The sequence below is a fragment of the Pteronotus mesoamericanus genome, unplaced genomic scaffold, assembly GCF_021234165.1.
Source record: "Pteronotus mesoamericanus isolate MK-2021 breed Mesoamerican mustached bat unplaced genomic scaffold, CSHL_Meso_final scaffold_54, whole genome shotgun sequence".
NCBI classification, from domain to species: domain Eukaryota; kingdom Metazoa; phylum Chordata; class Mammalia; order Chiroptera; family Mormoopidae; genus Pteronotus; species Pteronotus mesoamericanus.
The window spans coordinates 7,327,334-7,337,048 of NW_026555321.1; positions in this window are offsets into that span (position 1 = coordinate 7,327,334).

Below are 9,715 nucleotides of genomic sequence, written 5' to 3' on the forward strand. Positions count from 1 at the left end.
GCCATCCAGTGCATAGTTTTTGTTTGTTTCAGCAGCCTGAACAGACTAGGACAGATGTTATACTTAACCAATGTAATGTGTAGTCCCACATACTACAAGTTTTTTACCCCAAATACCAAAAGAACTCCTATTGTAAACACTGGTTGTCGGATCTATGTATAATTAAATCTGAGATTCTTTAGTGTTTATGGAAGGATTCTGGAAATTCCAAGGTTCTGTGAGAAAAGAAGTGATGGGTAAGAGCGGCCTGAGACAGAGACCAAAGGTTACAGCATCTTCCTTAGTAGAGTTCGTCTTCACTATCCTCTCAGGCAGGATGGATATAGAGTTGTGCTGGAAAGGTGCAGATATCAGAAGATTGTGAAGTACTAGCTTGGAGAAGGTGATTCTTTTGGTTTATATGTTGCATTCCAAAAGGAATACTTTTGAGATAAAACTAATGCCCCATATTGTCTATGCCCCATATATCTCATTAGTATCTCAAGGATAGTAAAATTTTCTTAGTTATCGTTAGTCACATTTGTCTTCTTCAAGAAACTCTGGGACCTCAATATGGTTCAAGTACTGAAAAGAAGTTTCTAGCTTGGTCACAAAATGTCTGTATAGTGAATAGATGATTGAATGAAGAGAAGCTAGAGTCCATACCAGGGAACATAGATAAGCTCAATGAAGTCTGACAGGCCTCCTGGGGTCTATTAACACTGGGGATCTCACTGGACATGACATATTTTGATTCACTTGGGTACCCTCCTGAGCTTTAAGGCAAGATCAGGGAGAAACTACTTTTCTTAGATATGTCCCCTCTTTTGGTGATTCAACACATTACTGAATGACAGTCATGGAGAGAGATCATCAAGATATACCCCATAGGAATAGTGATTTCAGTGATAGCCTCATGGTTTAAAAAAGCAAATTCCTCCACCCTTCTTTCTCATCCCTATCCCTAAACATATTTCCTGTCTTTTATAAACATTAAGAGACTAAAAAGGGCACAGAGCAATGGAAGTTTCTTTAGACTTCCTTTCACCGTGCACATCTTGGAGGAGGTACAAAAGTTTTCCAAGATTAAAAGAGGGAAAAAGAGTCCACACATTATAACGTGTTTAATAGACATTGCTAAGTGCTGCCTGCCACAGCTGCCCTTATCATTCCTGATAAAATTTTAGTTCATGTTTCCCCCCAAATATCAACAGTAGCTCGAGTCCCCCAGCATCACATCAAGTTTATCCTGGAAATGCTGAGCTGTCCACAGAGACTTGGAGCAAAGAACCATAATTAAAAGTCTATCAATTTTTATATCATCTTGTCCTAGTTTTACATAATGCTCTTGATGAAGGCAGAAAATGGCAATATGTAATTAGTTTCTTCTGATGGAGAGTAACGTGAGAATAGGAAATTGCACAGGAGCAAGTTTGAAGAGCAATCTGTCTTATGGTCTCTGAGTCCTTAAAGCTCAGTCTATTTCTAAGGAGAGAGGCAACTCAATATTTTATGGGATGTCTGTACGTGTGGAGAGGGGTATGAATGAGGCTAGTTATGCTGTAAAATAGCCGCATCATTTCTTGCCACCTTATTCTGCTTCTAGCCCATATACACTTCATGTGTTTCTTGGCTTCCTTATTCGGATGAGGTACCAGCATCCAAGTGAGCTGAGGCCACAGTTATAAAAGCTGCCCTTTGAGACAGGGGTGATGGCCGAGCCCACAGGAAATGAAGAAAACTGATAGACCAAACCTTTGAGTTTCACACTGAGGCCTGGGATCAGGACACTTGTTCCTGAGGACAAGAACTACTTTGTAAAAAATAACCAATGTACCCGCCGCCCAGAAGGCTCCGTGCTTAAGCAAAGCGAAGCCCCGAAACTCATTTTTCCATAAACAAGCCTCAGCCTCAGACATAACTCTCTTTAGACTCTCGGATGACTTCATTTACGAAGCATGCCAAAGCGTCCAGATGTATGACTCGCTCAGCCCCATTTGCTGGGGAAACTGATCTTGTCCTTTGATTTGGTATTTGCAGAAATGCCATTTATCAAAGTTTTTCAAGGAGGTTGCCTATTCACAATTTGTCTCTTAGGACACTGAGGTCACCCCCACCCTGCCACAGTCACACAAACTCTTTTCCTAAAGAACCCAGACCTTCAGTTCTTCGCACTGAGAGTTTTTCCTTTAATAAAGACTGATACAGCCCATTTGGTCTCTCAGGTATTTCCATGCATAAATGCCTTGGCGTTTTTATGACTTTTTATCTGGAAAAAAAAAAAAGGGAAAAGACTTGCTGTCTTTATGGTAACCTTTTGAATGTAAGACAATTTCAATGGCAAATGGCAGTAAAACAAGTTTATTATCCTGCCAAACATGATTCAAGTTTGATGGGCATTTCTCATCTCCTCGGTGTCTGAGAGAGAAAGTAGTGTGGTCAGAAGAAAAACCAGATCTCAGAAAAAAGCGCTTCATTAAATTCAAGAAGTGGGACTGAGGCAAAACAGGCAGGGGAAAACAAGACACTTCTCTAAATTTTTATGTGGCTCAGCTTTTTTTGAGGTGGTTTCAGACAGATGGCAAAGGTTAGTTTCTTCTTCCTGTCAGCTGTCAGCCACTGAGACAATTGTGAATTTCCATCTAGATAGTCTGTTAGGTTTCCTTGAACTGTGGGCACCACATCTCCTGGATTTTCCAGGTCATCCTAATTTAAATTGCGCTATCCCATTGCTTTAATAAATACCTTGACTTTTTTTATGCTTCAACTTTGGTTAAATTTTGATCCTTTATTAAACATGCATATGGTAAGTATACAAACATTAAGGTATACAGCTGGAGATTTGTACATATGTACACAAATACACAGAATACTTTCACCACCAATGAGGTTGTCTTGTACCTTGTGCCAGTCCCAGAAACAGCCATTCTTGTGACTTTTATCATCGTTATTTTCTTTGCCTATTGTTGAACTTCATATAAAGTGGGACCACAGTATTGAGTCTTTTGGATTGGGCTTCTTATTTTCAACATAACACCTGAGATCCATCCGTTTTGTTGTATGAAGCAGTAGCTTATTTCTTTTTACTTCAGTGTAGTATTCTAATTTATTAATATACCACAATTTTGGATGGTGGGACACCTTGACTTTTGATGGTGGGAAATTTGGTCACCATACCTACAGGATATCCAACAGCATCGAAGAGTGGGGCAAAAAGAACAGGGGCTTTCAAATATGATACCAGGGTTTAAATACCTATTGCCTCTGCCACATATTAGCTTTATGTCCCAAGGAAAGTTACTGAATTTATCTAAGCTTGCTTTACATGGCAGGTATAAATAATACCTGCTATTATAGAGATTATCCCAGAATGTGGTTCTGGGAATTGGTTTCAAGGATGAAGGCCCTAAGGGTTTCTTATTTTCAGAGATACATACTAATTGTTCAATGTTCATTCTACAAATGATTGTGAAGCAACTGCAATATTCCGGCACAGTTTGAGCAGTGAATCAGACAAATAATTTATCCTCATGACTGCCAGAGGAGATGGATACTTTAGGGGAGGGAAGTAAGTTAACATTTAAATAAAGAGGAAATTTTGATATCAGTACATGCTGTTGTAGAAAATAAAGCAGGGAAAGGAGATAGTGGGTGTCAGGTGCTGTAGTAGGTCAGGAGGCTGGGGGAGACCACATGGAGAAAGTCGTATAGAAAGAGAGAGATAAACAATGTGTATGGTCTCTTTTTCTACGTCGCCAAGGAAAGAGACTTCCAGGCAGAGAGAAAATAAGTACAAATACCCTGAGGCAGAAATGTGTTTGGAATGTTTGAGTAACAGCAAGAATCCCCAAGTGCCTAGAGCAGCAAGTTTCAACTGATACGCTGCAAGAACTTTTAAAACATATGATACATCGATCTCTTTTCCCTTAATTATCAAATAAAAAATAAAAACAGCCAACAACGCAACATTCACAGCTGTCCAGTGTGAATGAATAAAAATTATACCTTTCTTGGGTCAGATTGGCAAAATATATATATCTTGGTGTGCCACACAATTTTAGTTCTTAGTTTATGTGTCCCATGAGATTAAAAGAAAAGTTGAAAAATGCTAGCCTAGAGTATAGGGAAGGAGTAGGATGTAGGGAAGGAGTAGGGTGGAGGGAGAGTGAAACTAGCTGAGATTAGACAGGCAGGCAGGGCCAGACCTTATGGACCTTGCCCACTCATTCTTAGAGCCAGAAGCTTCTGCATGTGCTTTATGGTGTGCTGGGGTTAAATGATTTCTCCAAGATCTTTTAGAACTCGACTTTAGCAAGAATCTAGGTCTTTTATTTTGATGTTTCCCATGTTACCTAACTATAAATAATATTCCTCAACTTTATTACCAAGTCTGGGAAAATAAATGATTGAATTGAATATTTGGCAGTAGCGACCTTAATGATTTCTGAGGCTTAAAAACAAAGATTCTGATTTTAAAATATCTAATCTACATGCTTTCTCTCCACTGGCAATTAGACTCCTATAGTTTATTAAGGTTATTATTCATATGACAAATCATTTTTGTTAGCCTTTATAATCATGCTTATCTTTCTCTTTTCTATAAGAATGGTATTTGCTAACAAAATGGATCTGAAATATTGAGAAAGTTGAGGTCATGAGGATAGAGCCCGATTATGATTAGTGTCTTTATAAGAAGAAAACAACAGAGTGTCATTAACATTACAATCACATATCACCTAATGACAGGGGATACAGTCTAAGAAATGAGTTGTTAGGCGATTTTGTCCTTGTGTGAACATCACAGAGTGCGCTTTCACAAACCTATATAGTACAGCCTATTATACACCCAGGCTGTATGGTAGAGGCTATTGCTTCTAGGCTACAAAGCTATGCAGCAAGTTACTGTACTGAACACAATAGTGAGAATATGTGTATCTAAAGATAGAAAAGGTATAGTAATAATACGGTATAAAAGATAAAATGTATGTTTACTTTCCATCATTGGGGCAAGGGGAGGGCTAAGGAGTTAGTTATTTCAGAGGGATTGTAGACATCAGTAGAAGGGTGGGGGAGAAGAGAGAGAGGGAAGGAGGGAAGGGGAGAGAAAAGGAGAGCAGAGATCCAAAAAGACACAGAGAGGTACAGCTTGAGATGAAAAATAAAAGGAGAGGGGGTGGAGAAAAAAAGGGGGAGGGGATTGGGAGGAAATAAAAGAAATGGAGGGAAGTAGGGTGTGCACATGCGTGTGTGTGTATGTGTGTGCATGCATGTAAGGGGCAGGCAGAGCGGGACCCCTGGTCTCCCCTCCTGTCCAGCTTGCTCCTCTCGTTTTCTTTCCAAATCCAGGCCCCTGTTCCCATGAACCCCTGGACAGTGGATTGAAGGCTGAGCTTTCTCATCTATTCGAACCACCCTGAGCTAGTAGTGAATTCAATATCTTAATCAGGCCAGTCATTTCTTTCAACACTGCGAACAACAAACTTTTTGCTGATAATCCATTATCATCTTATAAGACCACCATCGCATGTGTAGTCTGTCGATAGCTGAAACATCTTAAGCAGAGCCTGACTGAATAAGGTAGGTACCATTATTACTCTTATTTTATACCAAATGAAATGAGGCTTCAAATGATAGAGAAGTTGTACTTAAGGTCACATAGCTAGTAAGTGGTGGGACTGAACTTTCAGCTAACTTCTTTCTGATGACAAAGCCTCTACTCTTTAAAATAAAAGATGTGACCTTCTAGCAGTCCCTTGGTCCTCAGGAAAATTTCTTTATGCTAAGTGCCAGAGAAGAGAAGAGACTTCTCATCTGCTGCAAGAAAGGAAGGTGAAGGAACTTTAGACTGAGGGCAAGAAATCCCCTATAACAACAGCTTTATTTTAAGACACTAGAAAGTCCCTCCTTTGTCTGGAACACAAGTGGGTCAGAATGGTCGTCCAATGAGATGCCTGCAGTAGGTGGTCACTTCATTTGGAGAATGCACTAAAGGCCACACTTTCCTCCTCACTTTCTCTACTACTTGTCCCCCGCCCAGCTAGTGAAACCAACTCTACACTTTGAAGCCTCTTGTACAACTAAAAGTCAAAGTCAAAGGACGATTTTCTGATCTTTTATCCATCTCCCTTAGGGAATAGAATATAAAAAGTGGTTTATTCTCAAAGCTCTGCCACATCCTTCTTTGTGAGACATTGGGAAATCTATCTGCTTTTGCTGATTGACTTAGTCTAGCTAGAGAGTTAATGTGTTTTAAGTTCTTTTTTTTTAAAAAAAAAATCTTCCCTCTTAACTACTGACCCTAGTAATACTTTCCACCTGTTTTTAATTTTACATTGAACATCTAGTAAGTGCACGGCATTGTACTTGGTGCATTGTTAAAAAACATGAATGTAAATTAAAAAAAATCCACTCCCATCCTCCAACCCCAAACAAGAGTTTATAATGTAGTAAAATAATCTGATCACAGTTTTAAACTCTTATCAATGGCCTCTCCTCTTAGTTAAACTTATTACCCATCTTGAATCTTCTACTTTGCTTCCCAGGTTGAATAAGTTGCTGAATTACTCACTGAACTTGGACTTCATCTGTCACATGTAGCAGAGACCTAGAAATTACTTATAGACATGCTGTCTGCCTGGCTCCAGAGTTTGATGTGGCTTTTTTCTTCCTCTGCACAGGGCTTACTTTATCTAGTGATTTAATCTGTAGTGAGATGGGCCAGTTGATAATGGTTTGCTCAGAATGCACTGTCTCAGTGATCCACTGTGGGGCCTGTTCATGGCCCACCTCTGCCTGGTAAAGTGGAGGGTGGGCAGGAATTGTTATTTGGAAATGAGAGGATTTTGAATAATCACATGATTTTGTATAAATGTGGCTTAGGAGATGCTTTGTGACTGGAGCATGTAAGGGCACGACTATATTTCCTTCCATTAAGAAATTCACATGCCCTCATTTTTATGAAAGAATAGAAGTTATTCTGGGAGATAAATGTCAGCATTAGAGACATGTTGACTGGAGTTCAAATGATAGGTTTATTCCTGAGTCACTTTGGACAAAGCATTTATGTTTCCTAAGTCTAAAATAATTTCTTTGAAATAGGTATGTGGAAAGTAGCTACTATATAGGATCTCCCTGAACTGAGATTAAGTTTTATGTGTGGGGTAAATGGAGACTAAATGTTGCCTGCAGTTTTCGTCCTTCTCCATCTTGAATTGAGATAATTAACTCCTCAAAGTATGTGTATTTTTCAGTGAAAAGATCCATTTTGTATTATTTCCCTCTTGCCTTTCTTTTGTGGAGGAATGCCTTAAAAATGGTACTGAAGCATTTCAAAAAATGCAAGATTAAACATTTAGGGAGGCTACTTTATTGAAGAACCCCTCAGAGCCTTTAATATGTTAATAAGCATTTATGCATTATGAAGTAACAAGGAGAAAGGGTGTGTGGTGTTTTCCTGAATGATTTAACCACAGAATTCTTAGATTTTCTTTCTTTTTTTAAAGAAACTTGTAAGTTAAATTGTTCCAAGTAACAAATTTGGGAATAGGCTGATTTAATAATTGGTGCAAGGAAACTGCTCTTAGGGGAAGAAAATAAATTTGAATCCTCTGCATGCCACATATATTGACTTGTTCAATGTAAAAAAAAAATGATGATATAGTAAAACAAGTAAAATATAAAAATATTTTAAAATCTTTGCATATTAAGGACTTTTTGTGCTTAGAATAAACAGGAAAATTACAAAGGTGAATATTGATGGATTTGATTATATAAGTGCCTAAATATTTCTTAGGTAAAAAAAATTTCTTAAATTTAAGAGGCTAAAGTCAAACTTGAAAACTCATGTATTAAAAATGGCAAACTATGTAAGCAATTAAAACAAATAATGAATGGAAAACATAAATAAATGGTTAAAAATATAAATTTTATATAAATATAATTAATGTCAGAAACAATGAAAGAGCAAATAAATTTTTCAAATACAACATTTAAAAAGTGCAAATTAAAATAGGACTTGACATTTCATCTATAAAATTTGTAATCAATGCTCAATACTTATTTTTTAAAGTATATTGTATTGATTATGCTATTATAGTTGTCCCATTTTTTTTCCCCTTTATCTCCCTCCACCCTGCACCCCCCTTCCTCCAACATTCATCCCCCCTTTAGTCCTTGTCCATGGGTCGTACATATATGTTCTTTGGCTTCTCCATTTCCTAGACTATTCTTAAACTCTCACTGTCTATTTTGTGCCTACAAATTGTGCTTCTTATTCTCTGTACCTTTTTCCTGTTATGTCCCCTCCCCCTCCCTGCTGATAACCCTCCATGTGATCATTACTTCTGTGATTCGGTTCCTGTTCTAGTTGTTTGCTTAGTTTTTTTTTTTTTTTCTTTTTTAGGTTCAGTTGTTGATAGTTGTGAGTTGGTTGTCATTTTACTGTTCATAGTTTTAACCTTTTTCTTAGGTAAGTCCCTTTAACATTTCATATGTATACAAGGGCTTGGTGATCATGAACTTCTATAATTTTACCTTATATGGGAAGCGCTTTTCCCGCCCTTCCATTCTAAATGGTAAGCTTTGCTCGATAGAGTAATCTAGGTTGTAGGTCCATGCTTTTTGTGACTTGAATACTTCTTTCCAGCCCCTTCTTGCCTGCAAGGTTTCCTTTGAGAGATCAGCCTGCAAGGTCTTATAACTCCTTTGCAGGCAACTCTCTCCTCTTCTCTTGTTGCTTTTAAGATTTTCTCCTTATCTTTAATCTTGGGTAATTTAATTATGATGTGTCTTTGTGTGTTTCTCCTTGGATCCAACTTGTTTGGTACTCTCTGAGCTTCCTGGATTTGCAAGTCTAATTCCTTCACCAGATTGGGGAAATTTTCCTTCATTATTTGTTCAAATTAACTTTTCAACTTCTTGTTCTTCCTCTTCTCCTTCTGGTACCCCTATGATTCGGTTGTTGGAACATTTGAAATTATCCCAGAGGTTCCTAAGCCTCTCCTCATTTTTTTTATTTTTTGAATTCTTGTTTCTTCATTCTGTTCTGGTTGAATGTTTATTTCTTCCTTCTGTTCCAAATCTTTGATTTGAGTCCTGGTTTCCTTCCCTTCACTGTTGGTTCCCTGTATATTTTTCTTTATTTCACTTTGCATAGCCTTCAATTCTTCATTTATTCTGTGACTGTACTCAGTCATTTCTGTGAGCATCCTGATTACTAGTGTTTTGAACTCTGCATCTAATAGGTTGGATATCTCCTTGTTGCTTAGTTATTTTTCTGGTGTTTCGATCTGTTCTTTTATTTGGGCTATATTTCTTTGTCTTGGTGCACCTGTTACATTGTAAGAGGCGGAGCCTTAGGTATTCACTAGGGCAGAACAACCCACTTCACTGTGCTGTGATGTGGTGGGTGGGGGCCAGATCAGAGAGGGAACAATGCCTCTTGCTTGGTTTCCGGCAGACTTTCAGTCACCTCCCCCACTACCCAAAAATGGAATGTGCCCTTGCAGGTGCTGAATCCCGGGTGGGTGGGCTTGTGTGCATTCCAGGACCCTATGGGACCCTCCAGCACACTCTCCTGTGAGACTGGGAGTTTCTCCTGTGCAACCTGCACAGGTTGTTACAGCCAGAGGTTCTGAGGCTTTAGTTTCCTACACTAGGACCCTGGGTTGTGTGGCCTGTCTTGCTCCCCAGTTGTTCCTCCCATTTTATATGCATGCAAATGTGAGATATCCTGGTG